Raw genomic sequence first — 8373 nt, 5'->3', positions numbered from 1 at the left:
CCCCAAGGTCTCAGCTCAAACGCATCGAACCACCCAATCGGAGAACGTTATCTCCTACCATGCAAAGCCCGAAACGGTGCCATATCAATACTCGAGTGATAACTGTTGTACCTAAACTCCGCCATTGGTAAGAACTGGTCCCAGTGACCACCAAAGTCAATTACACATGCTCTCAATATATCCTCAAGCACCTGAATAGTCCTTTTGGACTGACCATCTGTCTGCGAGTGGAACATGGTGCTATGAACTAAGTTCCCAATTTCCTCTGCAAAGTCCTCCAGAAATGAGAAGTAAACTAAGTGCCTCTGTCTGAAATGATGGAAATGGGCACTCCATGTAATTGAACAATCTCTCTAATGTAAATCGGTGCCAACTTCTCTAAATTGTAAGTCATCTGAACCGGAATGAAGTGCGCGGACTTAGTCAACCTATCCACAATAACCCAAATCGAATCAAACTTGCCCAAAGTATTCGGAAGACCAATCATGAAATCCATAGCAATCCTCTCCCACTTCCACTCGGGAATAGTCATCCTCTGAATCACACCACCTGGTCTCTGGTGCTCATACTTAACTTGCTGGAAATTCAAACACTGAGAAACAAAATCTGCGATGTCCCTCTTCATCTTACCCCACCAATAGTGCTGCCTCAAATCATGATACATCTTAGTAGCGCCTGGATGAATAGAATACCTGGAACTATGAGCCTCCTCTAATTTCAAATGAATCAATCCACCCACACTAGGCACGCAGATGCGCCTCTTAATCCTCAAAACACCCTCACTATTAAGCATGGCCTCATTGGCCTCACCACTCAATACATTGTCCCGAATCTTACACAACTTCATATCATCAAACTGTTGTGCCTTAATCTGCTCCGAAAGATACGAGCTCGCCTCAACATAAGCTAGCACCTTGCCAGGTTCTAAAACATCCAATCTCACAAAATTGTCAGCCAAAGGCTGAATCTCCATGGCTAAAGATGCTCATCAACAACCAAATGAGCTACGCTACTCATACTCACCGCCTTTCTGCATAACACATCATCTACCTTATTAACCTTGCCCAAATGATAAAGAATGGTGATATCGTAATCCTTAAATAAATCCATCCATCTACGCTGCCTCGATTTGAGATATCTCTGATTGAACACATGTTGAAGACTACAGTGATCGGTAAACACCTCATAATGAACCCTATACATATAATGCCTCCAAATCTTCAAAGCAAAGACCACCGCTGTTAACTCTAAGTCATGAGACTTTCTGTCACGACCCAGCCCCGTAGGCCATGACTAGTGCCCGAGCTGGGCACTCGCACCCACCTATCAACCACAATCAGATCATAACAAACATAATGAGAACTTATACATACCGGAAGGCACGTCATCGCGCACACACATGTACGTATATCATACATATAGCCTGAGAATATACAGAACGCAGACACAACTAAGCAGTACTACCCACAACCCACATTTATGTCTACAGACCTCTACGAGTAATAACAGAATCATATGACGGGACAAGGCCCCGCCGTACCCCTGAATGGACATAGACATATATACAACAAAAGGATCTGTACCAAAGTGTGTAGCTCCGAACAAAGGAGCACTCCAAGTCCGTCGAGTAGGAACCCTAAGGGCGGCGGCTCACCCAAACAAGTATCCGTACCTGCGCGGCATGAAACGCAGCCCCTGAAGAAAGGGGGTCAGTACGAAATATGTACTGAGCATGTAAAGCATAGAATACAGCAAACAAAATCGTACTGAAATGAAGAGTATGGAACATGAGTACAGTACCAGAAAGGCTTACCTTTGAACATAAATCATGCATGCTCATATCATAAACATAGGTAAATAATAATCATATACATATGCATATACATAGCGTGTCCGGCCTCTAGCGAGGGGACTCGGTGAATAGAATCATCATATGCCATCTTGGCCGCCATCCCCATCTCATCACATCATCACATCATATATATATATATATATATATATATATATATATATATATATATATATATAGCGTGTCCCGGCCCTCTAGTGAGGGACTCGGTGAATAATGCGGTGGAATGTGCACGAATGCGTGTCACGGCCGGAACTCGGTGAAAGACATATTGAGCTTCGCACGAGCGAGTAGTGAGAAACCATATGCACATAAATCATTTCAAAGACTCGATGGAATAAATTAAACGAACTATTATTTGAAAATCGGGACAATAGTTATATCAAGTACCTTTCGGACATTTCTCTCGGAATATGTCAAATCGAACTTTAGAAATCATAGCTACGTATCGAAATTATATGCATAACAATCCTCGTTTTAGACCCGGTAAATAAATAAGTAATCAAACTCGGGGGTCGGAATAGTAAGCATATTAGGTTCTTTCAATCGAACTGTTAGAACTATACAACGGAACGTCTTGGGGGCCCACGGATAAGTATCAAACCAATCCGAGCCCACCTATGGAAGTTAGAGTCATCATAAGCTACGGAACCTTCTACGAGCATATTGAGGCGATCCGAGCTTTTTTGTGAAAGTTACGGTCGTTCGTAGTTTCAGAATCTTTTTAAGAACAAAATTCCTTATGTAATACTTAAAATTTAAACATACAAAGGACACAAGGATCCTAACATGTCTACATTAAGAATACTAATACCAAGAGGTGAACAAAAGTCGGAGACACGCTCGGATTGTAAGAATAGAATCACCCCGAGGCTCGTATGCTATTCCCTTACGTCTAAGACATGCCAAAGAAAGAAAGGGTGAGCTTTACATACCTTGTCCGCTCTCCAAACTAATCCAAACTTACGTCGTGGACTTCCTAAGATCTACAATGCATCATTAAACCAAACATTAGCTAAAGGTACTTAGGAATTCGCTTCCAAACTAGCACTTAATTCTACAGAAATTTGGGCAACATTTCCACCTGTAAATGCAACACACCGAGAATTCAACTCAAGCCAAATTCATCAACAACCATACCAACAACATACTAGCAACATCAATAATCAATTCTAAACGTATTCTAACATTAACAACCCTTTACTACATAATTCAACAACATTCATTATATTCAATTCAACCACTTACATTCAAACCAATATTCATGCTCATACGTTCAATTACTAATCCGAAACAATTCAAACAATATTCAAGGACACTTTAAATAATTCACACAATATTTCCAACAATCTAACCACACCACCACCTTACCCGAAATCTCCCTAACTCAACATAAACAACACTAACACATTTCCTTCTTCCAAAACTCATAAACTACACCATCAATCTATACGTTAACAATGTCATTACCATAAATATAAAATCTACATAAGAATTACATTAACTTCCAAATCAGCCCACAACCATTACAACTTCAACTTGATTCATTAAACTTTCATTATTAATATAGGATCCATGACAACAACAACTAAAATACCACATAAAATTTGTTCATTCATTGCCATACTAGGCAGCCCATTTTTAAAATGCCATAACACCCACACACACAACTTCCATGATTTCTATCCATTTCCACACACTACAACAACATGCAAACATGCTAAATACAATTAATTCATCACTCCTACATAATACACACACCACACGGTCAAACCCACACACCCACGGTTCCACTCCAACATCCATATTTTCTTGAATTTCATTCATTTTCACACTTCACAACATACACAAACCATGCATAACATATAAAAAGAGAGATTGAACCTTACCTTCTTCACTTGATTCTTCAACTTGGCTAAAGTTTGTTCTTGCAAGATTGAATGCTTTGTTTGTTCCAACAACTACTCCAAGTTGTAGAGGGCCTTCCAATTAGTAGAGAAACTAGGAGAAAATATTTTTTTGAAGTGGATTCTTGGTCCTCAATTTTCTTGCACCATGGCCGAATGGCCTCTTGTTTTTTTTTCTCCAATTTTTCTTGAAATTTCTAGAGGATGAAGATGAGAAATATGATGACTTGGTCATCTTATGTTACATATATTATGCTTCCATGTGGCCTTGGCCCACATCCATGTGGCCGGCCACATGACCCCTCCTTTCTCCTTTTTTTTTTTTTTTTTTGTTCATGAACTTTAACTTTCCAATATTCACTTCTAACCCCAACTTTTTCCTTAATATCCCATGTCAACAAAATCATAAACAACTCATGTCTTAAAACAAAATTGTAATTAATTTAAAAAAAATCTCTACTTCGCCTCCCGGAATGGTCTTGTCCTTAACTTATCGGGGTTAACTCAGATTGTCGTAACGTACGAAATACGGGATATAACACTTTCAACTGCCTCGAAGTATATGCGATCACCTTACCCTTATTACACCTCGAAAAAATTTCATGTCATTGCATAATAAATACACTAACGAAGGGCACAAAGTATACGATGTTCCTTTAAGTAAGAAAGGTTGTTTAACGATTTTAATTAAGATTCCAAAGACATTTGAAGAAAAAGAAGAAAGTTCATTAAAGAATGTATCGAGTTAAGGTTGACTTGATGATGTCTTAAAGAAGAGTTATAACGCTCCTTAGATTGGTAATGAAGTGTTAAACAAGAGTCAAGAAGGTTCCATAAGGATTGGAGATCAAACGAAACGACGGAAATCATTTCTGGAAAATGGGGTTATACGACCGCTTATACGGTCCGTATAACATTATACAGTCCGTATAAGGGTCCGTATAGCACCTAACAGAAATGTTGTTTCACTGATGGTGAAGTACGGTCACTTATACAGACCGTATAATGTTGCACGGACCGTATAAGTGTCCGTGGAAGTCCCGACGGGCTGAGTTAAGTTCAAGTATTTAAATGTGATCCCACTTCACTAATTTCTTTTCCCACACTTCTCCATCTCTCTCAAGGCTTCTAGAGAGTTCCACACTTCTTCCACAAGAATTCAAGAGAAACTCATGATCAACTTCATCAAACTAAGAGAATCAAGTGTAAAAAACTCATTAGGGTTCATCCAAGACAAGAAATCTCATTGAAAGTGGAACTAGGGTTTTGCTGAAGTGAAGTATTTCCACTCAAAGCTCATTTACACACTATCTAAGGTAAGTTTTATGATCATTCCATGTTGTTTAAAGTATTGAGAGGTTGAAAGACTTGGATTGTAGAAGGAGATAGAAAATGGGTCATGAATGTAAGAATAGTGGCATTTTGAGTAGTAGCTTGGAATGAGTCATAATTCTTGATATGTTGTGATTATAATTATGTTATCAATGATATTAAGGACATGGGATAAACATTATATATATATGAGTAAATGTAATAGTGTACTATGACCATGGTATGGATGATTTGAAGTGAAATTGGGAAATGTGGATGATGTAGGTGAATGAAGATTATTGCTTATGATATTGTGAATGTTATTATAGATGTTTGGGAGTTGATATATGATATGGAGGAAGTTGTATAAACAAAGGAAATGCTGCCCAATTTTTTCTAGCTTTAGTCAAGTACGCTAAGCTATCGATTATCTAATGTTAGTACAAACTCTATTGAAGGTAGAAACGTGAGCAGTGGAGGAGAACGTTCAAGCGATAGAGTAGCTGAATGAAAAGGTATGTAAGGTAGTCCCTTCCTTCTATGGCATGAATCCTTCTATCTTTCCATGATTTTCCTACATATCGGAAATTATGAGTCCATGCTTACAAAGAGCTTTTCATAAGATAAAGAAAAGAGATACGTTACGAGCATGATAATGATGATGATGAGTTTAAGTCTAAGGAGTTCTAAAGCAAAATATGATGTCCATGAAGTTGTTAATCCTAAGAATGATCCATTGATGCTGTTAATTGTGTACACTTACCTTACAATGTTAGCCCCTTCGAGGTGAGATATGACGAATATGATCACTCCATTATGTAATTGGGGGTTCTCGACCTTATGTCACCCCGATATAGTTATAGATTGTCTTTAAGCTCTAATGCATATTCTATGACGAAGGTATGATGATGATAAGCTATGATGAGTTCATGATGATACGATTCCACCGTGCCTTAACGGCCGGACATGTCACCGCTAAGTGCGGAAATTTGCTTATGGTTCCACCGTACTCGAATGGCGGGACATGTCACCGGCAGCCGATGCGGGGGCGCGTCAGAGGAGTACACGTGCCTAGAAGGCCAGACATAACCACCACTAGTGGGAGGCGTATGATGGTACCTGGATGCGGGTTAATGAGGATGATATATGTGACATGTTGATGTATGCGATATGTTTAGAATGCATTTACTCTTAAAGGCTGAGCAGGTTATATCTTCACCTTATGTGTCATGATTTCTTTATTATGCTCATTTTATTCATGCCTTACATACTCGGTACAATGCTCGTACTGACGACCTTTTCTTTGGACGTTGTGTTCATGCCCATAGGTAGACTGGGAGGTGATCTAGATTCGTAGGAGCTATCAGCCAACTCTGAGAGCACTCCATTGTTCCGGAGGTGCCATTGATTTATTATTTTGCGTATATATATGTTGTGGGCACGACGGGGTTCTGTCCAGTCCAGATGTTTAGTACTCTAGTAGAGGTTCGTAGATACATATGTGTGGGTAGTATGGTCTCACGATTTCCTCGTTGTATATATATTATTTTGATAGTCGAAGGGCTTATGTCTATAAAGGTAAATATGTTTCAAAGTGAAAATGGTTTTCCCTATTATTAGAAGCATGAGAATAATGAATGAACGCAGGATGAGTAGTAATATGAGTGGTGCTCGGTGGTCAGCCCCGGGTACCCGTCATGGCCCCTAGTCGGGTCGTGACAAAAGTGGTATCGGAAGCGGTTCGGTCCTAGGAAGTGTCTGAGCCGTGTCTAGTAGAGTCTTGTTTATGGTGTGTTGCGCGCCACACTTATAAACGTAGGAGGCTACGAGGCATTTAGGAAAAATGACCATTCTTCTTCTTATGAGATCGTGCGATAGAGCCGTGTTATAAGATTTTCTCCTCCCTAATTGTGCGCTATGATTTCAGAGATAACGCCAAAGAGAAAAGCTACAGCCACCCAGAAGGGCAAGACTATGATAGAAAAGGCGGGTAGAAAGGGAGCCGCCAACGAATATAAAAGAGGGTGAGTCACATAATGAGGCTCCATCTAATACCTCTCCCACTCCGCCTGTTCTAGAAGAATAAGAGGGGGCTTTTGTTTCAGCTCCTAGGCCTACAGTTCCTCCACCGGCTGCTTCGGGTCAACAAATGACTGAAGCTATTCATTTATTGACGCAGTTAGTTGCCGCCCAAGCACAACGGCAGAGTTTAGGTCCATGTGACAGGGCAGTTAGTACGAGAGCCCGTGATTTCATGAGTTTGAATCCTCCAGAGTTTTTCAGGTCAAAACCGGACGAAGTCCCGCAAGGTTTTATTGATGAAATGTTGAGAACATTGAAGATTATTCATGCCTTCGAAACTGAATCTGTGAAGTTAGCATCTTATAGACTCCGGGATGTGGCGGTTTAATGGTACAATAATTAGATATCCTCAAGGAAAGAGAATGCGCCTCCTCCAGTTTGGCAAGAATTCGTAGATGCCTTCATCCGCCACTATTTGCCACCCGAGGTCCGTCGAGCTAGAGCGGATAGATTCTTAAATTTGAAGCAAGAAAATATGAGTGCTCGAGAGTATAGCCTTCAGTTTAATTTATTGGCTAGATATGCTCCGACTATGGTGGCCGATATGGGAGATAGAGTGCACAGATTTGTGAGTGGCTTAGGGCCACATTTGTTCAAGGACTGCTTGCCTTCATTGCAAGAGAGGGATGGATATTTCCCGCATTCGAGGCTCATGCCCGTAACTTAGAAGAGCGGCCCGGATCCGCAAAACGGTGAACGTGATATTGATAGAGGGCAAAGTAAGGGCTAGATCTGGGTGCGGTAGCGACTATAGAGGAGGATCGAGGTGGTCGTATTCTAGACACTCGAGCCGGTTGGCGACTAGTGCACCTCCACGATTTGCGGTAGGAGATTTGACGTCTATTTATTCGGGGGTAGGGCGGTCGAGCTCGAGAGCTTCAGGTTCCCAGTTTGGCGGTGATTATAGCCAGAGGAGACCACCAGTTCCATGATGTAGTCAGTGCAGAAAGTTACATTCGGGGCCATGTCACCAAGGATCAGATGTTTGTTATGTTTGTGGACAGACTGGGCACGTGATGCGTGATTGCCCCTCGAGGTACGGTAGAGGTGGGTTTCGACCCATAGATCGGCGGCCGGTTCTTCTTCGCGCGCCGGTGGGGGCGACTCCCCGATTCCGGCGAGCGAGGTAGAGGAGAGGGGGAGCGTCCGGTTCGGGTGGTATCCGGCCCCGTATCTATGCTTTAGGGGACGACGGATCTTGAGTCCTCCCCGGATGTGGTTACA

This window comes from Lycium ferocissimum, unplaced genomic scaffold (assembly GCF_029784015.1).
Source record: "Lycium ferocissimum isolate CSIRO_LF1 unplaced genomic scaffold, AGI_CSIRO_Lferr_CH_V1 ctg1476, whole genome shotgun sequence".
Lineage (NCBI taxonomy): Eukaryota > Viridiplantae > Streptophyta > Magnoliopsida > Solanales > Solanaceae > Lycium > Lycium ferocissimum.
This window is presented reverse-complemented; position numbering follows the sequence as displayed.